At 33.6% G+C, this 27,860-nt stretch overlaps 1 protein-coding gene across 31 annotated transcripts in view; it reads right to left on the reverse strand.

The window, feature by feature from the left end:
- The window catches only part of PTPRD (protein tyrosine phosphatase receptor type D), a 2,142,161-nt gene that overhangs the window by 1,281,286 nt on the left and 833,015 nt on the right, over positions 1-27,860 (reverse strand). For all 31 annotated transcript variants that reach the window (XM_034663855.1, XM_034663876.1, XM_034663861.1 and 28 more), the window contains one exon: positions 24,546-24,584. The gene's annotated coding sequence lies outside the window, so the exon portion shown is untranslated. The remainder of the gene's footprint in view (positions 1-24,545; positions 24,585-27,860) is intronic.

Genomic DNA, 27,860 nt, shown 5'->3' on the forward strand with positions numbered 1-27,860 from the left:
TCCAAATGATTTTGATTATTCCAAAATATTTCACTGACAATTGATCAAGCCTCTTGTATACACTGACTTATTTCTTATAAAATTTTTCTTCTGTGGATTATCAAATACCAAAATAGGTGAAGGTTATATTAAATTGTTACTTACAATATCCTTTCACATCACCATAGATTTGCTAATTTTTAAAAATTATCCAAATAGTCTGTCAGAGAGAAATCTAACATAAAAAAAGGCTTTTGGGGCACCTGGGGGGCTCAGTGAGTTAAGCATCAGACTCTTAATTTTGGCTCCAGTCAGGATCTCAGGGTCGTGAGATTGAGCCCCACAATAGGCTCTGTATTAGGCATGGAGCCTGCTTAAGATTCTTTCCTGCTCCTTCTCCCTTTGCCCCCTCCCCCACACTCTCTCTCATAAAAACAACCAAACAAACAAACAAAAAACAAAACAAAACCAAAAAAAACCAAACAGAAAGCCTTTCTTAGCTGGGAGTGAGGGGAAGAGTCATGTATTATATGGAGAGAAGACACGTTTTATATAGAATGAAACAAACAGAAAAAACAGACATTTAAAAATCTGAACATCATGCATCCATTCAAAAGACTATTTAGACATACTCCCCGAAATGATTAGTTATCAGCAAAAATAAAATGATAGAACTAGTTAAAAGAACTAAAAGAGATACTATTCAACAGTGATAATCTGTGAATACAGATAAATTAACATCTAAGTTTTAAATACAATTACCAGCTGTGAAAGTAATAATGACCTGAGTAATATTTTTGAAACATCTTAAAGGAATTATATAAATCAGAATTTTTTTCTAATTTTAGCATATAAACGATACAGTATTTTGAAGGCAATAGCAAATGGCATTTATGTATATAAAGTATATTCTGGAAATTATGATGTTATTATTAATTAAAACTATTGTATTTTATTAATTCCATCCTGGAATCTTTAGAGATCCCACACTTGTGAAAAGAAATCTCATTACTCATTATTCAACCTACATCAGATGCAAATCATTATGTCATGGTTAATACATATCTACTTTATATTCAATCCATTTCTAATAGAAGCCAATTTAGAAAAAATTGTTGAGAGTGCTTGTTTTGGTAGAAAATAGAATTTGATGTGCGATAGGATTGGTATAAGTTAAGTCATTTCTAAATAATGCTGCCATACTAATTAGAATAGCACTATTATTGTTCAAATTATCCATTATGCCATTTTTAAAATAATTAAATAACCCACATTTTTCTGAAATCATCCTGGAAAAAAAGAGTTTCACATATGAATTATCAAAAAAGTAAGTTTTTCCCTTAAAATAAAATTTTCATAAGATATACTAAGTGCTTAAGTTCTCTCTTTTACAGGCACATGGTACAAGTTCATCTTATTTTTGATGATGTGCTAGCCGTTCCACTATTCCACTGGGGTTCAATCTTCTATGGAAAGAACTATTGAAATCTAAAGTTGATGTCCACACAATCCAAGTTTCCCCATAGCTGTGCTTTGAAATTCCTTACGCTTATGAGATTCTCTCTCATTTTCATCTCATTGCCGTTTTTACCTCTCAGGGACACATGCTTACCTGTAGAATTCTCTTGCTCACCCGTTAATGTGCTTTATTTAGTGATACGAGAGATAACCATATGACTAAGCAAATAAAATTTGTTCAAAAAACAAAGAGAATCTAAATGACACCCAGAGAGCTTCCTCTATAAGAACTGGTACGTTAATGAGAGGAACTATGCTGTTCGCTCTAGCTATAATTTCTGCCTGCCTAAAGGTTATTGACTGGGTTTGTGATAGTCAAAATGATATATTGGATTTCTGGAGAAACCTGCATCCAGAAAGTTCTATAATTATTGGGGCCAATTTTATCAATTTTAGGACATCTCTGACTGATCCATTCAAATATGTACTTACTCTTTCTCTCTACCTGTGCAGTCTCCTCCCAGTCACGATTCTCTTTTCTTCTACTTTTGCTTGTAGAAGTCATCCAGGGTGAGGGAAGGGAAAATCTGCTTTCGAATAACCATTAATTGTGTAAATTCACTTAACAACTTCATGGAAAGCTGCATAATACTTGGATTTGTATAAACTAATTCAGGATACTACTGAAAAGACAACATGATGCCCTTCCTGTATTCCTATTTAGTAAAAATGTCATTGTAAATTAATGAAAAATATAACTCTTAAAATTATGATTTCATTAAAATGAATTTTTTCCTCCATTTTGCCAACCCCAGAAGATCTTCTTTGGACTCCCCTTGTAGAACAGCGTCAGTTACACCATGAGCATCTTTAGGGCAGTAATTATACATTAACATCTGTTGTCTTATTAATTTCATGAGTGAATAAACATCAAAACTTTTAAGCCTTATAAATATTTTTTATTCTGAATAAGTTGGCATAAAAGTTGTAAGGCAAGAACACGTGGTTTTACAGAGTTTCAAATATTAAAGTAGAACAGTATTAAAAAAAGATGTTTTTTCGGAAATACATTATATTCTTTTACAACTTTCTGGATTCCTGTTGTATTTATACTTATATTTTAGGTAGTATTGTCTATTTTGAAGCATTTTTCCTCACTACTTATGAAATACCAAAATTTGATTAAATGTCACTGGTAAGAGGTCATTAATTAGTATGACTTTCTCCAACTTTCTCAATAATTTCTGTCACTCATCTGCAACAGCAAGATACTATTTCTGCACTCTTTTGTTGTGGTAAAGGCATACACGTAACCAAATTTTACAAGGAGGCCTTCACTCAGCAAGGAACCATAGACCTGAACTATAAAAAAAAACTAAAAATAAAACTGATAAATTACTATAAAACAAGAAACGTATAATGAGCTATCTTGATTTATGGTATCCACTTCCATTTCACATAAGCAATCTGTCTTAATACATACTACAAAACCTTGCATCTGCTTTATTAAGTAGTACATTTCACGTTTGCCTGTTCTAAAAGGGAAAGGCAGTATCTGGGTAACGTAGCAGATCATTTCTGTTTAGCAGAAGGCAAACTTTAAACAAACTTTAAAGGGTCGAAAGAAAAAGTACTGTTTGTTTTGTATTACTGCCCTAAGTAGTAATCACAATTTAGATAGCAGCAGTCATGTAATCAGACTTTGGAGATTTAGAAAAATATGGTCTACATTGGTTGTTTATGTATATATTAATATTCTTTCTCCAGAAATCTAATTACTAAATACAATTAATAGAATATTATTTTTCTTATTTTATATAGATTTATGTAAATATTTATGAAATTATCTGCTAATCTAGAGACACTATTATTCAGTAGAAAACAATTGTATTGATCACATCCAACAAACATGAGCTTTTTCCAACTAGATTTTGTAACCTCTTTTGTCAAAGAGTTTAGAACAGGTCTCTAGTGTCCTTACTATGAATGCCACTTGCCTATGTAGCACATCTATCAGAATGAGCTGAATTTATCTGTATAGCAAATATACTTTAGTGCTTATAGTTTAATGTCTTATCTGATCTTTGATACAAAGGTGTAAAATAAGTAGGAGGTCGTATTACTCAATTTTTTCCCATATGAAAGCTAAAGGTCAAATAAGGTTAAGTACCTCAACTCATTTAAATAGTTAATTAGTAGCAGAAGGAGGGCAAGAACCCAGAACTCTAAAATTTAAGTCTTTATCTGTTTCCAGACTCCAAGGAATAATAAGAACGGGAAGGATAATTAAGAAAGTTACCAAAGATTTAGGCCTACAATAATCTAATTTGATTCTTAGTAAATAAAAAAAGAAGGAAACTTCAGTGGCTTTATTCCAAGTACTTGATTTTTAATTATGAGTTGGGAAGCAACTCACAGTGAATTGAAAGGATTGCTTCATTTCAGGTCATTCTGACTTCATTCAAAGATTTTGTATTGTCAATTCTAATAAGGTTGTTCGTATTGTTTTGATGGTTAATTTAAAAAATCTTATAAGAGAACTGAAAAGTTTTATTTACCAAGAAGAAAATTTAACTGAATCTTATTTTATTATGAAATCCTTCTTTTAGATTAAGCAACATTACACCATTTTAACCTAAGAACACTCAGAAAGTTGTCAATAAGTTATTATCATTGCTTGATACCAAGCAGAATATATATCGATAGGCAGACGTAGATATAGCTATAGATTAGTTGATACACAGAGACTGCCTGATATCTATAAAGAGATACTAACTGATATATGTGAATCAGTTGAAAATGCAAGTGCTTTGTTTCTATCTACTTTGTAACTCTTATTAGGTAAACCTATAAGCTAGCAAAAACAAAATAGCTAAAAATAAAATAATATGCTTAATAATATCTTACAGGTCTTTTCTTGTTTTGAGGGTTAACTCTCAGAAAGGGAGCACATATTGAGAAACAAGGATTTCTATCAGTGTTACAACTATTTTATTCCAGTGGTTCTCAACGAAGGGATTTTTAGCATCCTTGTGACAGTGGCAATGTCTAGACACTTTTGGTTGTCCTTACTGGTGGGTTAGTACTGCATGTAGTAGGTAGAAACCAGGGATGCTGCTAAATATCCCATAATGCATTCAACAGCCTTAAATGTCAATAGTGTGGAGGTTAAGAAACCCTGATCTATTCAAACAGGTTTCTTACTGTGGGTTACAAGTGAGATGGATTCACATAACCTAAATAATTAGACAGGTCTGCTTCACAGCCATGTCATGATTTCCAAGTTAAACAGCTGTACCCAACTATATACAAAGGTGTTCAATGGGAAAATAAACCAGTAACAGTTCCCTTGACACAAATACTGTCATTTTGATGCCTGAATGTACATGATTTTTCTTTTAGGATTCAATCCAACATTAGTGATTTGAGATCTTGCACCAGCTTAGCAAAACAAAAGCCAAACAAGTTTTTCATTGATTTTAACCTGCAGAACTTAATTTTTAGTTTCTCTGTCATTTGAAACCAAATACAAAATAATAGTAATAATAAAATACCCATTGAAATATTTTCCCTCACTTACTTCTGATTTCTTTTATTAGTGAACATGAAAATAGTAGCCATCTGGACTGAAAAAGCAAATAACAGCATTTCCTATTTCTAAAAGAAATAAGCAATAACCATAAGCCTGAAGAAATAAAATTCATCAGATTTTCTCCCCTATTGCTTGAGCCTAGGGAAACAGTGACAGGCTGACAAGTCTGAGATATGAACATAAACTTTGGTTGTGATTTAATAATAATAAAAAAATTTTTATTTTACTTTTTACTTCAGTTCATTAATATTTTTAATTTGCACACTGCCAAAAGCATGATGCTCTCTTTCAGTCAAAAACAAATTAAACCCGCAGGGAAGGAGAAATACTACCCCATGAGAAAAGGTTCCTTCCTCAGCTTGTCAAAAAAGGCATTCCAAACTACTGGAATGGTTGACAGCAAATCTCTCCCAGATAACACACCTATTCTGTGATGTATCACCATTTTTTTTAACATATATGTATCAGACACTACAATAGCTTATTATATGAATTAGGATGACTTTTTTTTTTTTAGTTTAGTTTATCTAGTTGGTGCGAAACAAAGCAAATGTTCTGCTACATCTGAGCACTTGAAAGCCAGTAACATAACATAACATAACAGTAACATAAAAATGCATTAAAAATAATCTACTACCTAACTTAACTTTAAAAATCTATAAAACATTGTTTTATGGTGTTTATTGTTTTTCATACAGGGTTATATGATTGCTGTAGTGACCCAAAGAACTGGAAAGATGAAGTCTATGATGGATGAGGAATACACGATACACTAATGAAACATTCATTTGCTAAATTAACCACTAATCTTCTTGTTCAATTTGACTTGCTCAGGTCCCTGAAAAATAATCCTAATGGTCATCACTCATTAAGCCATGCACAAACTTTTAAATAAAATATTTGTAAATGGGCAAGCTTTTTCTACTTGGTAAATGATACATTACACTGATGTCCACATTTGGTACTTAAGAAATGCAGCTTATTTCTGCCTGATAATATCAGACATTATTCTTTTTATTTATTTTGTTATTCTTTGTCTAAGAACAAAGCATCAAAGACATAAATTCTTCTTGTATGTTATTGAAATGAGATAGAATCTAACACCAAAGAAATTTAAGGTGGGGAAAGGAGATCATAGTTCTGATCCATCAGGAATAACGAGATAAGATGGATCAAAATATCACTAGTCCTTTTAGATCTCTAGACCTCATGCTACACATTATGAAAGACAGCAAGAAATGTGAGTCAAACTGCTGTCCTTGGTTACCTACAGAGTAGAAGTATCACAAGCAACCAGGCAAAAATTATTAACAATAGATTATGCCATGTGCAAAATGCAGCATCCAAACCATGTATTAATGGTAATTAAAGTCCAGGAGAGATTAATTTCTGACATTTTAAGGCATAACAGGAGAACTAAAATTGAGCTGGCCCATGAACAGATGGGTCACTTTAGAAAAATAAGTGCAGAGCTTCCTAAAACACAGTTTCTAGAGAGATGAGAGGATTATATAGGCTGTTCCATTCATGCTGTTTTCTTCTTCATTTTTAAATTATTTTTTACTGGCAGGTTTCCCATAGCAAAGAATGAATTTATCTTACATTCTATGCAGTCTTCAGGAATTCTGCTATGCAGACCATTGATAAGACACTTTATCCCATCAAGTGGGATTGTGGTGTTTTCTGCTGCCCTGGGAGCTACTGCAAAAGGTCATGCTGGACCTGGATCCTTTATTGACAGAGCCAGCAGCTGTGAATGTTCTAAATTTAAGGACCACCCGACAACAGAACTGTGAGAGGAGAAGCAGCACATGGCAGAGGCAACGGGAGGCGCTTGCCACACTCACCATCTTACCAAGGCACATTCATGCTCTTTTCATCACAGGAACAGAGAGAAACACAAGAAAAGAATATGAGAACACATCTTTAGTAAGATGTTGTAAGATTTCACTAAAATTAGGGCTACTTGTCTCCATTTTTGTAAGTTGGAGCTTTTGCGAAGCTTAGTTTCATCGACTTCCTCATTAATCAGGGAATTACTTCTCTGAAATTGTGTCTCTACATTATAAGGGCTGGAACACTCAAAAGAATTTCCTAGAAGGTAGATTACCCTCCCTACTTCTAGCCACCAGGCACGCTGAACTTTACTTGTCTAAGTTTCACGTTCAAAATAGAATGTCTTGTGCCTGAAGTCATGTTTGCAGATACGTAATGGCATAATAGGACAAATATATCTTTCAAAACAGGTGCTCCATTTGAGAAAAAAAAATGAATACAAATTGCTAAATATAAAAAATAAGGGTTACAGATTTGCCTCACTGGAGCTTCCTTTCAAATGTTAAGATGAAGTTTCATTTTTTACCCCTAATTGGTAACATTGCTACTCTTACTAGAGGGCTACTGTATATTTTGTCTCACAACAACTTTTTCAAAGGAAGATTATTGAGTTAATATATTGTTGCATAGTAATATGAAAAACTGCTCTGCTAAATCATTGCAATACCAAATGCTATTGAAAAAATCAAGCTAAATGTTGCAAGGATTGACTTGGGTTCTGTCCAGAGTCATACAATTCTGGGGAAATGTGAGATAACTTTAAGAGCTCTTATTATAGGCATGAAACATATTTTGGCATATGAATATTTTAAAAATGGAAATTCTAATGACCATAAGAATACTATTTCATTAGTTTAAATCAGTGAGTGAAATATCGATTGCACAGTAATGGAATTGAGGCCATTAGCTAATTTTTTGCCAAAAAATTAAAGCTGTATTTTTGGCATGCTTTGCAACAAAACTAATTCAGATTAATCTAAAATAAAATTGAAATAAATAAACACTCTAAAAATACCAAAAGAGAACATAGTGAGTTAGTGTAGAATTTTGAAACGAGGAAAAGTCTTTTAAACATGATATGAAAACTAAAAACCATAAAGGAAACAGCTGGAAAATTTAACTGCATAAAAATTCTGAGTGGCAAAACAAATTATAAATGCAGTTGAAAAATAAGACGTAAATCTCCAAGTATTTTAAAGAATTTTTATAAAATTCTATTGGAAAATGGGCAAGAAATGTGAAAAATTCACACACACACACAGATTAAACCTTTCAAAGTCTAAAATTGTACTTGACCTCTTTCCAGCAATCCCACTTTTTAAGATTCATTCCTATAAAAATATTTTTTCCTGGAGCAACTAAACATATAAAGCAAATATTAACAAACCTAAAGGGAGAAATAGACAGTAATATAATAATAATAGGGGACTTTAATGTCTTGTTTTCATCAATGGATAGTTCATTCATACAGACAATCAATAAGGAAACATGAGCCTTAAATGACACATCAGATCAGAAGAAATAAACACACACACACACATGCACAAACACACACACATATACATACATAACTACACATATATGTATATATATATATTCAACAGAATATACATAGTTCTCAAGTACATATGGAACTTCTCCAAAATACACCATATGTTAGACCACAAAGAAGTCTTATTAAATTTATGATGAAAATTTTATCAAGTATTTTTTTCCAACCACAATGGTATGAAACTAGAAATCAATTACTAGGCGAAAACTAGAAAATTCATGAATATGTGGAGGTTAAACAACAGACTAGTAACCAAGGAGTTAAAGAACAAATCAGAAGAGAAATCAAAAAATATCTTGAGACAAATAAAAATGAGAACGCAACATAACAAATCTATGGGATACAGCAAAAGTGGTTCTAAGTTCATAGCAATAAGAGCCTACCTCAAGAAACAAGGTAGCTCAAATAAAAAACCCAACTTTACATCTCAAAGAAATAGGTAAAGAAAAACAAACAGAGCCTAAAGTTAGTAGAAGGAAGGAAATAACAAAGAGTAGAAAATAAATGAAATAGCGACTAAAATGTCAATGGAAAATATCATTGAAACTAAGTGTTGGTTCTTTGAAAAGGTAAACAAAATCGGCAAACATTTAGCTAGACTTAGAAAGAAGAGGGGATTCAAATAAATAAAATCAAAGAAAGAGGAGCCATTACAACTGATACCTTAGAAATACAAAGGTTCATAAAAGACTACTATGAACAAATTGAAAGTCAAGAAGTTGGACAACCTGGAAGAAATGAATAAATTCCCAAAAACCTTCAACCTACTAAGATTGAATCAAGAAGAAACAGAAAATGTGACTGGACCAATTACCAGTAAGGGGATTGAATCAGTAATCAAAAACCTCCCAACAAACAGAAGTCCAAAGCCAGAACACTTCACTGGTGAATTCTACCAAATATTCAAAAAAGATTGAATACTAAACCTACTTAAAATGTTCCAAAATTGGAAGAAAAGGGAGCACATCCAAACTCATTTTATGAGATCAGCATTAACCTGATACCAAAACCAGACAAGGATGCCACAAGAAAAGGAAATTATGGGCCAGTATCCCTAATGAACATAAATGCAAAATCCTCTACAGAATATTAATAAACTGAATTCAACAATACATCAAAAGGATCATATATCCTGATCATGAGGGTATGCAAGGATGGTTCAACATTTGCAAATCAATCAACATGATACACCACATTAACAAAATGAAGGATAAAAATCATATAATCATCTCAATAGATGCAGAAAAAGCATTTTATAAAATTCAACACCCATTTACAATAAAATCTCTCAACAAAGTAGGTATAGAGGAAATGTACCTCTACATATTAACAACACATATGACAAGCCTGCAGTTAACCTCATACCCATGGGTGAAATGCTGAAACCTTTCCCTCTAAGATCAGAAAAAAGGCAAGGATGCCCACTCTTGACACTGTTATTCAACATAGTATTGGAAGTCCTAGCCAGAGAAATTAGTCAAGAAAAGAAATAAAAAACATCCAAAGCAGAAAAGAATTAAAATTGTCACTATACACAGAAAACCCTAAAGACCACCAAAAAACTTCAAACTAATCAATGAATTTAGTGAAGTTGCATGATACAATATCAATATACAAAATCTGTTGCATTTCTATACACTAATAATGAACTATCAGAAAGAGATTAAGAAAACAATATCATTTACAATGTCATTAAAAGAATAAAATACTTAGGAATAAATTTAACAGAGGAGAATGACTTATAAACTAAAAGCTATAAGACACTGGTGAAAGAAATTGAAGACAACACAAATACCTGGGAAAATATTTTGTGTTCATTGATTGGAAGAAATAATATTTTTAGAATGTCCACACCACCCAGGGCAATCAACAGATTCAATGCAAATCCTTATCAAAATTCTAATGACATTTTCCACAGAAATAGAACAAACAATTCTAAAATTTTTATGGTACCACAAAAAACCCAAAATAGTCAAGCAATCTTAAGTCAAAGAGCAAAGCTGGAGACATCGCACTCTCTGATTTCAAACTATTACAAATCTTTAGTAATCGAAACAGCATGGTATTCACATAAAAACAGACACATAGATCAATGAAACAGTATAAAGAATCCATAAATAAACTCGTGTATATATAGTCAATTAACTTATGACAAAGGAGCCAAGTATATACTATGGGGGAATGGTGTCTCTTAAAAACCATTAAATGATGTTGGGAAAACTGGGCAGCCACATGTAAAAGAATAAAACTGTACCACTACCTTACATTATACACTCAGAATGGATTAAAGACTCGACTGTACAACCTGAAATCATAAAATCCCTGGAAGAAAACATAGATGGTAAGCTCTTTGATATCAGTCTTGGTGATGACTTTTGGATTTGACACCAAAAGAAAAAGTACGTACATGACATTCTATGAAACCAAAAATCTTTTGCACGGTAAAGGCAGCCACAATCCACCAAATGAGAGAAAATAATTGCAAATCATATATCTGATAAGGGCTAATATCTAAATTACATAAAGAATTCATACAAGTCAATAGCAAAACAAACAACCCAATTTAAAAATGGGCCAAGAACCAGAATTGACGGTTTTCCAAAGACGACATCCAGATGGCCAACAGGTAAATGAAAAAGTACTCAACCTGACTAATCACCAGGGAAGTGCAAATCAAAACCACAATGAGATACCCCTTCATACCTGTTAGAATGGCCATTATAAGAAAGATAAGAAATACCAGGTGTTGGGAAGAACGTGGAGAAAAGGGAAACTTTGTGCACTGCTGGTGGGAATGTAAATTGGCACAGCCATTAGGGAGTTTCCTCAAAAATTTAAAAAACAGAGCTACCATATGAACTACCATATAATCCAGCTATTCCAATCCTGGTTATTTATCTAAAAAAAATGAAAACACTATATTGAAGAAATATCTGCACCTTTAGTTGATAATAGCATTATTTACAATAGCCAAAGTATGTAAACAACCTAAGTGTCCATTAATGAACGAATAGATGAAAACATTGTGTGTATATATATTGGAATATTATTCAGCCAAAAAGGAGGCAGTCCTGGTATTTGAAACAAAATGGAGACACCTTGAGGGCTTTATGCTAAGTAAAATACGTCAACAGAGAAAGAAATACCATATGACCTCATTCATAAGTGTAATCTTAAAAAAAAATCTGAGTTCATAGATACAGAGAATAGACTGGTGGTCGCTAGAGGTGGGGCAGAGATAGTTGAATGGGTGAAGGAGGTCAAAAGATACAAACTTCCAATTATAAAATAAATCATAGGAATGTTATATATAGCATGGTGACTATAGTTAATACTGTATTGCATATTGTAAAATCGCTGAGAATAAATCATAAAAGTTCTCATCAAAAGAAAAAAATCTAACTGTGTGGTGACCGATGTTAATTAGACTTATTGCGGTGATCACTTTGTAATGTAAATAAATGCCAAATTATTGTGTTGTACACCTGAAACTAACATAATGTTATGTCATTTATGCCTCAATTAAACTTTTTTCAAGGACATGTAGATTATGTAAAATTATTTTCAGTAAATATTATTAATAATAGCAAAACTTGGAAGCATACTATGATAGACTGTAATATTATTTATTATGGGCTTTGGTATCAGGGAGGAAGCATGTCCTTAGTTAAAGAGACATTTGAGAGATCTGAGATGAAAGACTGAAGAATGAGTGAAGCTAATATTTGTAAGAAGTCTTCCAAGTCTTCCAGGTGAGGGTGATGGGGGTGGAGAGCAAGATCTAAATGTAAACACTTTCAGAAAACAATGTGACTGTTGAGTTTAACAGATGTCATCTAACAGGGTAGATGCTTCAGGACATAGTATCAGGGTATTGAGATTGAGCCCTTCATCAGCCTCCACTCTTTGCGGGGAGTCTGCCTCATAGTCTTTCACTCTCCCTCATCCTCTCCCCCTACTCTCTCGTTCTCAAATAAATAAATAAATAGATAGATAAATCTTTTTTTTAAATGATGATGAGGTGGTAATGGGGACAGATTGAACATAAGGCAGGGTTAGGAGTATTTAGTACATTGTAATTTATATTTTTGGCATGTATATGTTACTGCTGTGACTTTTGTGTGTGCGTGTGCCACTTCTAAGAGAAAGAAGAAAGTATAGGCAATGCTAATTCACTTTCTACAATACTTAGTTAGAGATCTATAGAGAAGAAATAAGAACACCTTGAATTTACTTTGAATCTTCATCCTAATACCTGGGTGTCTTTGGGCAAATTACTTTGTCTCTGGACTTTAGCTTCTTCATAGTTAAAATGGGATGTTTTGATTACATTCTTCTATGGGTGTGCACACATTTTACTGTACTATAATTTATAGATTGCTTTCCATACTATACTGTGGGCAGTTTGAAGGAAGACAGTATATTTTTCAACTGTAAATCCTTTGAGTTTGACACTGTTTGGCACAAAGTAAAAACTCTTTATATGTCTGTTAAATTGACTTATGCTGATTATTTGACTTCTAAGTCCTTGCACAGATGACATATTATGAGTGATGTCTCTATAATTCCATAGCATCAATGATAAAAAGTCATATCAATGCCTTGGTTGGAGCTGTAAAATAACACATGAGAAATATATTCTAGACAAAGAAAAGAATGAATGGACGCTTCTGGTTCATTTGTGGAATCAAAGGACGAACACCTATTTCTGAGAAAGCTAAAAGGTAGAATATACCATAATTAAATCCATGTAAATCCTCAACTTCAGAAAGAATCTAGATACAAATTCTGGCTGTATAGATGGAGAAAAGAAGACATCACAATATTAAGGGAATGTTTTCATTTATAAAAATGAGCTCTTTCACCTCAAATTGAAAAGAAATTTCTAAAACCCTATTCCAAACAGATGTGAAACAGAGAATTGAAGGGCTGAAGACTATTGTGAACAGTAATTTTCACAAAATTTGTAATTCTATATAAAATCAAGTACTTTAATAGCCAAATTAGCAGTAGTAAACTTTTTAATGAGGTTACCTTTCAAAATAAGAATGTATAAAACTCACTCATTTTGTTTACATTATTTTTGTGGCAATTTCAACCAAGATCTTATAAGTTTAGTTTTGAAAACAACAAAAATGGAAGGAGTGATTTAGAACTAAGGTGCCTTGTGATCCCAGGGGAAAGTTTTACCATGAATATAAGCAGCACTTATTCCTTAAGTGCAGTCCTGGAAGCCTTTGACAATTTAGAGGGAAGAGGTGACAAGCCAGTTTTCTGTACGATAGATGGAAGCAATTAATCTTGGCATGATAAACCCTCTCTTTTGGATTATCAGGCACTCTATAAAAAAAGAATATGGGAACATATGAACTACATGATACTTCCATCTGTAATACTCTCACAATAAAAGTATATATTGTTGGATTCAAACTAAACTAGTAATGGAAAGACTTGAAACAAAAAATCCAATTTTTTTCTAAGTAAATTTTGAGAGCAAATTATAATCATCTCTAACTTCCCAGAAAATACCTTTTTCATAAGATTCCTTTAGGAATTAAGCATTGGTGTCAAACCATGGCCAGTTCAACGAACTTTGACCTTTGCTATTATGAAAAAATGGAAGAAAATAGTATACATTTTATAGAAAAAATGCTACTTGAGTCTGTTGAAGAGTAAGTATAAATACAAGATGAATACTTGAGTTATTCACTGGCATTCTTTAAAGAAAGCATGCCAACATATTTTATTTTCTAAGAGAAAATAACGGCAAACCTGAGTATAAAACAAGATCAACATTCAAGACAAAATGACATCATGCTGTTGGGATTTTCATGTTCAGTTCTACATGAAGTTTGTTGAAAATTTAAGAAGACGTCTTGTAACTGTTTACCTAGATGCAAAGATGGAGAAGAGGTGAGGTTTTTCATCCAAAATAGATTTCCAGAGTTGGAAATAGATTGGAAATAATTTATACACAGACTCATTTCACAGATGAGAAAACTGAGACCTGGAGATTTAAATTGTTTGTCGTTAGGGACACCTGGGTGGCCTAGTTGGTTAAGCATCCTGACTCTTGATCTCAGGGTCATTAGTTCAAGCCCCACATTGAGCTCCATGTCCCTGCTTAAAAAATAAATAAATAAATAAATTGTTTGTCGTAAGTCACACACAAGAAGTCAGTAGAACTGGTCTACAACTCAATCTCAAGGAGCACGAAGATGTTCCTGGGGCACAATATTGTTTCCATAGGCATATTTTTTTCAAACTAATAATAAATCATCTGCTCTTTTAAATTTGAGTTTCAGTAAGGATACGAAGGTAAAATCTTAAATCAGGACACACAGAGGAAATTTGGGCAGTGTACTAAACATATATAGAATGGCGGTGCATTGTTTTAAATTAAAAGTTATTAGAATAATCCCCAAAGAAGATATTTAAAGTTTGCTTAATACATTTAAAAATTATAAAGTATATGCTAAAGTCCTGCTATGTGGTCAAAATAAATATTGTAAAATAATAATCGCCTAAGTAAAGCCCCTAAAAATGATGCTCTAAATGTGACAACTGGAAAAGACAGGATAAGACTACACTATGTTTAATGAGAAAAAAGTTAATCTTACTTCCTACTAGAAATTAGAACAAAACCATGCTACAATGAGACTGAATTATGTGTCTTTCTTCTGCATGGAATACATGTTTGACCATGAGAAAGGTGATCTGTCTTCTATCAGAACAGAAATTTTATCTTGATATCCTAGACTTGGCAATAGAAAAAGACTACTTTGCTAAAAGGAGTGATATTACTAAGGAAGTTAAATATACAACTTCACTAATGTCTTTAAAGTCTGACTTTAGGATTCTGGAATGATGATGCCATGCACTTTTTTTTTTTTAAATTGAAGTATAGTTGATGTATCAATATCAATGATCTCACACATTTCAAAGAGAATTTCAATTCTCCCCAGTGGAATTTTTAAAGAGATGGACACAGGCAGTACAATTTCTTACCTAAACCTCAGTTGTTTGCCACTAAGATCATTTCTGTGTTCATTGGAAGAGTACATTAATTGAAATAGTACCAGGATTATAGTACAGAACCATTTTAATGCACTGGAATGCAGACTGAACAGTCAGGAGCAAAGACACAGAAAACAACTAAAATCTGAGCTCCTTTATAAAAATTTGAGCTGTAAATACTAATCAAAACTTTTATACATACAATTTGAAAAATGGTTTTGCTCATTCCTAAAAGAAGATTTGCAGGAGTATTAGTGAGGGAGGCTTATCAGATGTTTTTTCCTTAAGGTTTAATATAGTCCCTTGACTCAGGTTTCTTGATTTTCTTTTCAGTAGAAAGTATTTATAATTATTCAGATATAAGTTGATAGAACAAAAATGTCCAAATTTTCTTTTTTGAGGGGAATGAAATGTTTGTGTTTTTGAGACAAATATTTTTGTGAAAATTAATGACACACTTCAGTACTTCAGGAAGTTACAGGGAAGTCTTTTAAGAGAATTATTCTTTCAAAATTTAAACACTCAAAACATAACTTGACCATACATGTAATAATTGGAAGTACTATTCTAAGTTTCTCTTAACAGGAGATTTCTTTTTAAAAAGCAGATGACTTCAGGAGAACCATACAAAATTAGAGCTAGAACCCAACCAATCCAGTGTTTTGAGTAATACAGCAACTACATAGCTACCTAAGTATGAAGCATGATTTATTTGACTTGGTAGAGTTTTAGGTTAGAAAAAGAAATCCTGCACTATGGTTTATGGACCACTTGTATATCTATTTAATAGAGCATTGCTGTGTTATATAATACCAAGAAAACATTATTCCAGAATTAATCTTCTATTATGATCCTTCTCAGAAATCTCCTTAGTTTTATCAATTTAATCTTAACCGAAAACATCCTCACTCTCAGAGGTCCATATGAGAACACTGCCATTTTCACACATTTGTACCAAGCCTCTGCATTCTGTATGTAGGAACCAGTACACATGTCCAGGTTATAATGGATATCTAGGAAGCAAGAATAGAGGTTGAAGTGGGACTCTCGTTCCAGAGTAGGTAGCCTTTGGCAGGACGCTGTAAAATCCTCCATATTTATGCTGATTAGCATAGCCCATTCACCTAAAGCCCACCCACCTTGCCACTTACTACTGCTCAGTATCTTCAGCAAAATGCTATGATATTCTTTAAGCATTTTTAAAAATTCATTGTAATTGTCTATGTGGCTTATTGTAAAATTTTACTTAATAAAAAGCATATTAGAAAAGATCAGATGCAAATTCAAAGCAATTTTGGTGGTTGTGGCAAAAAGCAAACTAATATACATTTCAAAAACACAAATGCATATGCATGACATCGTACATGGCTGCAAAGTAGCAGTCATTTGGGGATGCTGTTTTCTTTTCTTTTTTTAAAGATTTTATTTGTTTATTTAACAGAGACAGAGATAGCACAAGCAGAGGGAAGAGGCAGAGGGAGAAGCAGGCCCCCCGCTGAGCAGGGAGCCCAAGATGCGGCTGGGATCATGACCTAAACCAAACTCAGATACTTAACCTACTGAGCCACCCAGGCACCTGGGGATATTGCTTTCAATGTGTTCATTGTGTTCAATGTGTTATTAACAGAGCTACATTATTTGGTAGAAAGAATATTTAAATGAATAAATAAAATACACATATTTGAGGACTAACTCATCTAATTTGAAATATATAGACAAAGTAGTACATTCTATGTCAATGAAACAATAAAATAGGGAAAAGGTATTTATTTGACAGTGAATCAATACATGACAAACAAAAGCATATAAGGTCAGTAACAAAACTCTATGCTTACATTTTTTTCAGGAAAATTAAACATATTGTATAATATTGCCTTTCTTTTATCTCATTTTTATTATCTTTTCATGTTTCCCTGTTCCTCTTCTATTTCTGAAATTGTGAAAGACATCTCCTACCATATAGCTCCCAGTAACAATAAAACCAATTCAACAACAGCCAGAAAATAGTAATGACATATGCCAAGACCCTTTCATATGTCTCAATATATTTATGGGAAACTTTTCAAAGTATCTTTTTCTAATACTACAGTTTGTATTGCAGGAGTGGTTTTCAGGCTGGGACAAAGTGGAAATGATTGTCTTAGCATCTCTCTCACAAACAAAAGGAGGGGATGAGAAGTTGACAGTGCATCAGCTGCAAATCATAGAGCTTCCCTGTTATCACATGGTATTTATTGGACAATGAGTCCAGTGTTCTGAGTACTCCAAATAGAGGAAGTAACATGCAAGCACAGAGAATAATAAACATGGAATGTATATAAATATATATATTTAATATATATAATATATATAAAAATTTATAATAATATAAATATATATTTAAAAAATTTATAATAATATAAATATATATATTTAAAAAAAATTTAAGGCGTTTTGGTGAACGCCTGGAGCATTACTGCTTGATTTAGTACAGCAGGCAAAAAATCAAGCAGGGGACATATATGCTTGTGCACACTTTTGCTTAATTAACCACAAAATATTCTTTCAATGTATTAGTACTAAGAGAGAAGATAATGCCAGTAGATTTATTAGAATCTTTATTTAAATTGTTTTCACAAAAGCATTTATTAATATTCTATGTCAGATGAGAGTGCCTGGAAAGTAGGTAAGTTAACTTTCCACTAAAAAGACACCTATTCATGTAGTCTGATTATTGACTCTAGAAGAGTCCAACTAAGGGTTGTGTCTTGCAAGTATGTGAGTCCTATGCCACTCTGAGGAGCTAACTACTAATATGAAATAAATTTGCTCAGTGCTAAGGAAATATGTTTAAAAACTAATAGTCTCCCCAAAATGGAAGGTGCTGCCTTACAAAGGTCTCCTAAACTCCATCCTGAGGTGAAATTAAGTGAGAGGAACAAGCAGACACAAGGTTAATAGAAATTGTTGAAAGCATGTAACACCAAAGTCAGACTGAAGTCCAGATGTAATAACTCTGATTCTTAAGAGTTGAATAAATATTATAGAGGTAAATTTTAATGTCCCACAACTATTTTAGAGGATATTAATGATTGGCATGAAATACTTCAAGAGGCATACTTTGTTGTGCTCCCTTCCATAGTACTACATCTAAATTCTTTCAGTTCCGGCTAATTGTATACAATTATTTTTGATCTCCAGTCCTGCGTGTGAAGAAAAGGGGTTATATTTAATTAATTTGCTGTTGTAGAAATGTTGCTGGAGGGCGTGTTGGTGGCATTTCAATGGGTACATATCTTAAAAAGTAAAAACGAGAAAGCATATGGAGACTTCCACTACAAAAGTTAAAAAAAAAAAAAAGAATAAGACATTAGAGGGGGTGTTGTTTTAGGTCATTCCAAATAAATAAATAAATAAATAAATAAATAAATAAATAAGGCTGAACATAGATTAATCTGATCACACACCTTAATAAAATCATCTAAGACATGGAGAGTCTTTTTAACTTAAGAAAAAGGAAAGCATTGTTATATGGTCTTTCTATCCCTAACGCCAGATAAGATTAAAGAGCTAAAAGCATTATTGCAAGGAAGTTGATCATCTTTCAACTGAAAGCATACCATTTCAAAGTGAGATATATGTCTTGTATTTTTCCCTACTTCGCGTTTTCTGGTTCATCTAAAGATATTTGTTAAGGAAATAATAGCTGAATTTTATTAAATATTTTATTTATTTTTTAAAAAGATTTATTTATTTATTTGACAGAGAGACAGCCAGTGAGAGAGGGAACACAAAGCGGGGGAGTGGGAGAGGAAGAAGCAGGCTCCCAGCAGAGGAGCCTGATGTGGGGCTCGATCCCAGAACGCCAGGATCACGCCCTGAGCCGAAGGCAGACGCTTAACTCTGAGCCACCCAGGCGCCCCTTATTAAATATTTTAGTACACATTTTCCTAAGACTATTATTTGGGGGCCTGTGTTACCTACTTTGCCAAGCAAATATTACTTGGTGACAGAACTATTTTAGATTAAAAAATAATTGCCAAAATATACCTTTAGAAACAGTCTCCAGATTTTAGAATCACCCAAAAATTATAATTCTCATTTTCCCAGAACTATTAGATTAGTTTGGGTATATTTTTTGTTGCTATAATGAAACAAAAAACAAAAACAAAAACAAAAAACCCCAAAACACGTCAAAGCACCCTCAGTGGCTTGAGACAAAATAGTCTAGTCTTCCTAGTCTTCTCAGTTGGCTGTGGGACTGAAGGACTTGCCACAGCAGCTGTCTTTCATCAGTGAGTCCAAGATTCAGGATGAGCTCCTCTTATGGCCCCATTATTGCAAGCTGGCACCTCTTGTGCAGAAGCAGAGAGGCTAGAAAAGCACGTTCCCACTTTTCCTTAGCTAGAAGTAACCCCATGGCCCCACCAAACGGCGAGGTGGAAATATCATCTCCTTCATGCTCAAGAGTGAAAGGAAACCCAGAGAGATGAGCGCTAGAAACATGTCTCACACTATCCTTGTGGTTCCAATAATCTGTGTCCCAGCAAGGTAAAGGGAAACAATGCAAGGCCTAAAACAAAAGCTCAGAATTTTAAACAATACCAGTTTTCGAAAAGAAAAAAAAATGAGTAAAAGCAACACAATTATTCAGAACACATAAAATGATGATCCCTGAAGTCAGGGTCATGTCGTATTGTTTTTCTATCACCCAACCTCTATCAGACTGTTTGCATAAATAAATGACTCAAACTGTGAGGGGATGCATGGAGAAATGAATTGGCAGGAGTACGAATCTCTCCTTTGGTCTCTGGCCATATGATTTATGTATACTTCATGACAATTCACATCAGGAGAGACTACTAACAGTAAACAATTTTAGTAACAGTATAATGCTTTAAAATTTACAAAGTATCTTGATATACATATTCAAACCTATGAGGTAGACATATGTGTGTGGTTTGTTCCCTTCAGTTTTCACATACAGCCTAAGAAACTCACAAGACATACAATATTTTAACGCCAAACATTTAATTTTCAAGGGGAGGTACTTTACAACATCAAGATATTTCGGCATATGTCGAAGAAATATTTTTAAACTCTCTATATTGAAGACAGCACTCAATTCCTGGAAGATGCAGTACTCCAGTTGAATAATTTATATTACTTCAAAGAAATTCCATGACTAATGCTAAGCACATGAGTGTAATTTGCAGGTTGCCTGTAATACTGCTAAAAAAAAAAATTCAGGATGGCCAAATTTACATAAAATTTGCATTAAAACCTGAGAACATGAATGAGAGATAAAGTATCCATTAATCACCATTGTTCAAATACAGAAAGATTATGTGGGTTTCCATAGACTCTGCTTTTGTTATTAATGACACAGGTATATTTCTATCATATATATGTACATATATATACACATAGATATAGCTAGACATATATACATAAAAGATATATGAGATATATATGATATAAAATATACACACACACAATTTGGGCAGTCTGTAACAGTTTTTCCCCTTTGGATTTAAAATAAGCAAGCTTTTCATCTTCTCAAATAACTGTGCAAGTACAAAAATTAAATATCTTTTTAACCACTTATGTATCAAATTTCTAAGGGTTAATAATAATACATCAGGGTTATTATTCCAATACATGTAGAATTAAGTTTTATTAAAAGCTTACTGGGATAAGTTTTCTTTGGGAAGGCATATCAGTGGAGTCTTTGGAGTCCTAAGAATAAATTGAAATCTCAGTATCTTAATTTACTAAGTGATTACAGATGAAATAATTAACCTCTCTAACCCTTAGTATTCTTAGCTCTAAATTGGTGGCCAAAACGTATGACTCAAAGTATGATTGGAAGGTTGAAATAAGACTATGTAGAAAAAACACCTAACCTAGCATCTGAAAAAAATGAATGCTTACAAATATGAATTTCCATCAACCGTACATAATTGTGCGTATGTTACTATTCTGACCTCTTAAAAGGTCCAAACTCCAGGTGCAGAAAATAAAATTTATGAATTGGAACAGATTGCTGCAATTGCACACACAGATAAAAAATTCAGTGAATTGTAAGAATTAAACACATTATCTTACATAAGTGAAAAAATGCTGCAATACGATTTTCTATAAATATTTTCAACTTCAATGTAGGCAATGTTAGCTCTTCTATATTGAAGTGAATTTTTATTGCTGGCCTTTAGTTCCAGAGTAAATATTTCTTTTAGCTTAAGAGTTATCATAACTGAATAGAGTATATTTTAATCTATTTACTTTATAATAGATTGTGTATTATCACTTACAGTTCAGTACTATTCTGATCTGAATTTTACATTTTTCTTTTCTTTGAATTATACTCTAAAAAGAATTTTCTAGAATGAATCACATAATGCAGAATTTGTTTCAGGTAATACTATTTATCATCCTCCATGTTCATATCACTTTCCTTTGAAAAGCATAATTGGACAGAAGAAAACAATTATAGAAATTAAATTTTAGGTTTGATCTTTATAAGTGTAGGTGAGACTAAATGAGTTAGTCAACTGAAAATATTTCCTGGAAAACTATGAGACATAGAGAAACATGTTAGGTAAGCCATTGTAAAAAACACAAAATGGCATTGTTACCTCATTTACAAGCTTACAAAATTGCTGAGTAGAAAATACATAACAAAAGAAACTTATAGCATATGAAAATATAAGGTAAAGAGCTGAAATTTGTGATCCTGAAAATAAAGAGTTTGGGGAGGGAAGATCAAGCTACAATATTTTTAAAAATGAAGACTCCCAGGAGAACGTGGGAGTTGAACAATGCATTGAGGGATGAATAGAAAGCAGGTGTATGGGCAGATAGGGAAGATCACTCTGTTCACAGTAGCAGAAATGTTGACAGTGGGGGATGAGAAAGGAAAGAACTGAGCAATGTGACCGGCTTTGAGTTTCCTGCTTTTTACTCAAGGAAGACTGCTTTTGAATAAGTGTGGTGGGGCTCCATTATATTTTACACAGCAGATGGGGGTGGGGGAAAGAACTTATAGGAAACACAGTGAGATATGTAAGTCTGGGAGTGCTGTTTTAGAATGAATCACCTATTTCATGAGACATGGATTAGAAATGAGATGAATTACAAGACGGAAGAAAACCCAGAAGATAATGAATTGTGATGATCAGAATTGGGAAGAATACACTGTCAATTTAAATGAGGAAAGAAAGTGGAATTAAGGTAAAGGATAATTACAGGGGGAAAGTCCAATTCCACTAATATGAATAAGAAAAAAAAGTTTAGTTTTGGAAAAAATCCAGGAACTCTGGGATTTGTAATGCTGAACATGGGGACATGAAATTTCTGCTGCCTGTGAGACCCACCAAGTGTCCCCTCCTTCCCAACAAATGCTTAAGCAAAGCTTCCCATTTGCGTAACGTACTGAAGGGATGGGAGGCTAATCTTCATTCTCGTCCTGAGAATAACTAGTGGCTGAGAATGTGATCAGGACTTGTACAAATTCCTAAGGAAAAAATAAAAACCTCAAGTTACTGCTGCTCCTGTTTATGGCTAAATATGGAATCCTGAGTTTGTTTGGGAGCAATACCCAAAGGTAATGCAATATCCTACTCATGCCTGGAAAAGTCTGCACGATAAAGAAAAATTGGTCCTCTTTGTAGGCTGGGTAAAATGCTGGCAGACTATTATAATATTAATCTATTCTTCACTTAAATGGCTAGACTCAAATATAAGGAACACCAAAGTGGATTCCTGTGGAAGGGATGTGGGCCTGCACAATACATTGGAGTGTTGGTGCTGAAGAAAGAACTGAGAAATCCATACCCTTTGGGAATGCATATCCAGTGGTTTCAGGAGCAGTAGGACATGATACAAGTTTAAGTTTCTCTTTTCATGCTGCAATTCTGTTAGCTTAACCTCAAGTCTTCAGTAGTAGTTTTTAAATACGACAGTTTACTCTGTTACTGTTTGGTAGGATATGTAGACTGGGATAGCTTGAAGTTGCACAGAAAAATCATGAGAAGATGGCCAGAAGGTACTAGTTGAGAAACCATGAAGAACATTTGGGAGCAAGAGGTAATGCACAACAGAAAGACATGCTGAACTCTCACCACTCTCCCATTCTAACCAAGCAATAACCAGTTATTAGTATAGAATTAGTATAACCAGTTAGTAGTGTAAGACTATTCCTGCAATCTGTCAAGATGGAATTTCATATGACTCTCAGCTGGATATTATAGAAAAGGTGACTCTAGCAATTAAAAAAAAAAAATAGGACTCCCAGGCTACACAAGAATAAAAATCCAAGAAAGAGTATTCTTTAGAAAATTAAATAAGAGAAAAGGAGATAAAATATTTTGTAAATCTTGCAGAGATTCAGAACATAGTAGGATCCCAACATATGAATTTGAATGTAATGAAACTTTCAATAATATCTGGAGAAAAATAAAAGGACTGGGTAGATTCTAACATGAATAAAAAGCTGTTATTTGTAAAAGTACAATTTAATAGAACAACTTCTACCTTAACATCCCATCTTTGTAATTAAACAATGTATCTTTCCCATGTCTATAATGTATGTACCAGGCAAATGCCATAAGACATTTAAGAGTTTCCATGTGAAAAGAGCAGTGCCTTCAGTGTGTTTCTAGTTTTATATTATGTAAACTATAATACCAACATTATAGCAATGAAAAAAATTATAATCCAGTCATCATACTCAGCCCTCATAGTTTTTATCCAAAATGCAACTACTGCATTTGAAACTAAAAGAAAAATTTCCAATTGATACTTTCTGCATTTTATCTGAATAATTTTCTATCTCAGATTCTTTCCATGGTAAGTTTTGTTTCCTTAAGGACCAAATGCTACCACTCTTTGTGATAATTTCCTGACCCATGAAGTTGAATCTGGAAATAGTACCTGGGCTTATCTACATGTGCTAAGATGTAATTGACCTTCTATTGGCCTTCTGAGATTCAACCACAGATGATGGAATTGAGGGGAGAATTAAGAAAATGATTGAAGCCTGAGAGAGGAAAAAAGCAAAAACATCCTCCAAATATTTGTGGTAAATAAAACAAAAATACTGATAATACTTCATAAAAAAAAATGTCTTACCAGATACTTGAAGTCACCAGATGATCCAGGAGTCCAAGCCTAATAAAAATAATAAGAAGAGTGGGGGGAGATGTTTTAGTTTTCTTTTTTTAAAAAAATACATACAATAAAATTTTATAATTCTATAAAATCCTCACAAGTATTACAGACTGATGAGAATACTTTGGGAAACCATTTTCATAGGTGAAAACATGTTTTTCACTTAATGTGTTTATTTGATTTCCTACTATGCCATTAAAACAAGGAAAGGGAATATAGTCTTGCTCCTAAAATCATATTTCCGATATTTAGGTTATTCAGTTATTCAGTTTTATTCTTTACGTTCTCAATGGAAGGGGAGAATATCATTATTAAATGTACTTGAAATTCTCTATTTATTACTCGCATTCAATTTTCCTGTGGGTGAGGCAAACCAAAGCTTCATTTTTAAAAGGTTTTCCAATTTTTCTGCCTTTGCTAGCTATCAGACAGCAATTAGTTTGGGCTTTGATTCATTTTTGAAAAGTAAATCCTTGGAAGATATTATAATGATAAAAATAAAAGAGTTTTAATTTCCAAATTATATGGAAATGCAGCTTCTATTTTTTAACGGTTTTTGAAGTTCAAATGAAAGACAGTATCTGAACAGCAGAAATCCCCAAGAGAAGACCTAGCACCTGCCACGGGTTACAGAGGTTTTATAAATGTTGTCTCGTGTAAAGGCAACGGCAAACATTGTGAGGCCTTTTGTAAATATGCCTGCCTTTCTCTGTGTTTGAGCAGAAATATTGAACTTCTAACCATTATTATTATAAAATAAAGGGGTTTTTTTTTAAACATTTGACGATCACCTTTTCTTTTTGCCTTGGGAATCAAGTTTGAAATTACATATTGTACGAGTGTTGAAACACATATCTTCCTTTGAAAGAGAATGGAAAATACAATAAACGAAGAAAAAGAATTGACACTGTGTCTAGGATTTTGTGTGCGTATGTGTATGTGACTTTCCCCTTAGAGCATTTAAATTAGGATCTCTGGTCAGAATTATATCTATAATGCTGGATCACTAACTAGTAACAAATCGCCCGGAGTGAATCTATTAAAATTCTGTCTCTAGGACATAGAATCATTGAGAAGACCAGCACTTCATGTGAGAGGAGCAAGTAATGGATTTTGTCGTATTATGAGAGAGTTCTTGAATTCCTTAGTCTGCCTTCAGGGCTGTAAAGTGGGTACCGTCTCGTGGAAACCTCTGTTCTAGGATCTTAGCCCCAAGCCTAAGAGCCAAGTTTCATTCCTTTTCATATTTTAAGTTATTTATTTGTTGTCAGTTGAGAACCACACAAGAAACGTGCAAAAGTAGGTGTATAAAGCTCAATAAATTATCACAAAGTAAACACTCGTAATCAACACACAGAGCAAGAACAAGAACATTGCTGACATTAGAAGCCCACAGCTTTTGGTCACAGAGTGTATATGTACACACACATATACACACACATATACACAACATATAAGCATCATACATATTCACATGCTACACACACATACAAATACATACACATACTATACACATATATATGTACACAGCACACACACACACAGTGTGGAACCCACTTCATTATTTCTTGTGGATTATGCTGAAGCACAGGTTCAAATGAAAATACAAACCATTGAGGAAACACAGATGCATAAGTGGTGATTTGTGGAGGTGCAGCATGGACACCACATATTCATCATAAATTTGCAGGATATGTGAATTCTGCATTTCCAGAGAGGGCCGACCGTTTGAACACATCATGTAATGTCATTGAATGCATTGTGTATTGTAATTTCAATAAACTATGTATGATATATGTCTATTTATGTTTCCAGAGTTTTGGGTCATCCTATAGTTTTATTTTACCTTAGTTTTGAACTTTATATAATTGGAATCAAACAGTATATCTTCTTCTATGTCTAGCTTCTTTCCCTTAGCACCACACTTGTGAAATTCACCTGTCTTGTGGCTTGTAGCTGTCATTAGTTTGCATTACTCTGTACTATTCCATTGGACAAATATTACATAATCTATATATTTGATCCTCTTTTGGCAGATATATAGACTGTTTCTACTTTTTATTTTTTTATTTTTTTATTTTTTTTTAAGATTTTATTTATTTATTTGACAGAGATAGAGACAGCCAGCGAGAGAAGGAAGGGGGAGTGGGAGAGGAAGAAGCAGGCTCATAACGGAAGAGCCTGATGTGGGGCTCGATCCCATAACGCCGGGATCACGCCCTGAGCCGAAGGCAGACGCTTAACCGCTGTGCCACCCAGGCGCCCCAGTTTCTACTTTTTAGTTATTATGAATAATTCTATGAGCATCCTTATAAAACATGTATTTATGTTGGGTATGTCCTAGGAGTAAATTACTACGTCAGAAAATGTGCATATGTTCTACTTTAAAAGATCTTGCCAAATACTGAATGAGAGTTGGTATTGTTTCACAAATTCACCTGAAAATGTGTATTCTGCTTGATTTTAGTCATTAGTTTACTGTGTAGTAGAATATAATTTTACATTTCCTTGATTATTAATGACTTTTAGTGCATTTTCGTGTACTAACCAGGTATTTTCAATTTTCTTTCCATTTTCTGTGGGTTGTCTTCTCCATATTTATGTGTAGAAGTGTGTTATGTCTTCTAGTTATGAGCTCTTTGTTGGTTATACATGCTGAAAATACATTTCCCACTCATGGCTTACCCTTCCTCTCACTTATTGTGACTTTTATTGAACATTAATTCTTAATTTTACTACGGTCAAATTAGCTATTTTTATTTATTTTTGTATCCTGTTTATTATACAAAATGATCATATATATTCTCTATTTTCTCCTAAAAGTTTTGTTATGTTACGATTCTTTTGTGTCTCACATAAAATCAAAAAACCTATCTGGGGGGAGAGGTTAAGATGGCGGAGGAGTAGGGGACACCTTTTACAGCCGGTCCCCTGAGTTGAGCTGGATAGGTACCAGACCAGCAGGAATATCCACGGAATCAGCCTGAGACGCAGGAAGATACATCTGGATCTCTACAAATGAACATCTCCAGCGCTGAGTATCGAGGTACGAAGCGGGGAGCCGTGAAACCGCGCACAGATATCGGAAGCTAAACAGAAGGGGGAGGGAGCCGCCGTGTCAGGGCGCCGGGAAGCGGTAGCCACCTGCAAGGGGGAGCGGACAGACCGCGGACCCGCACGCTTGAGACAGCAGGCTGAGAAGGGAGCTCCGGGAGCGCACGCGGGACGGCTGGCGGTTGGCGGGGCCACCTGCACGGGGGAGAGGCGGACTCGCGG

The sequence above is a fragment of the Ailuropoda melanoleuca genome, chromosome 7 (genome assembly GCF_002007445.2).
Source record: "Ailuropoda melanoleuca isolate Jingjing chromosome 7, ASM200744v2, whole genome shotgun sequence".
Lineage (NCBI taxonomy): Eukaryota > Metazoa > Chordata > Mammalia > Carnivora > Ursidae > Ailuropoda > Ailuropoda melanoleuca.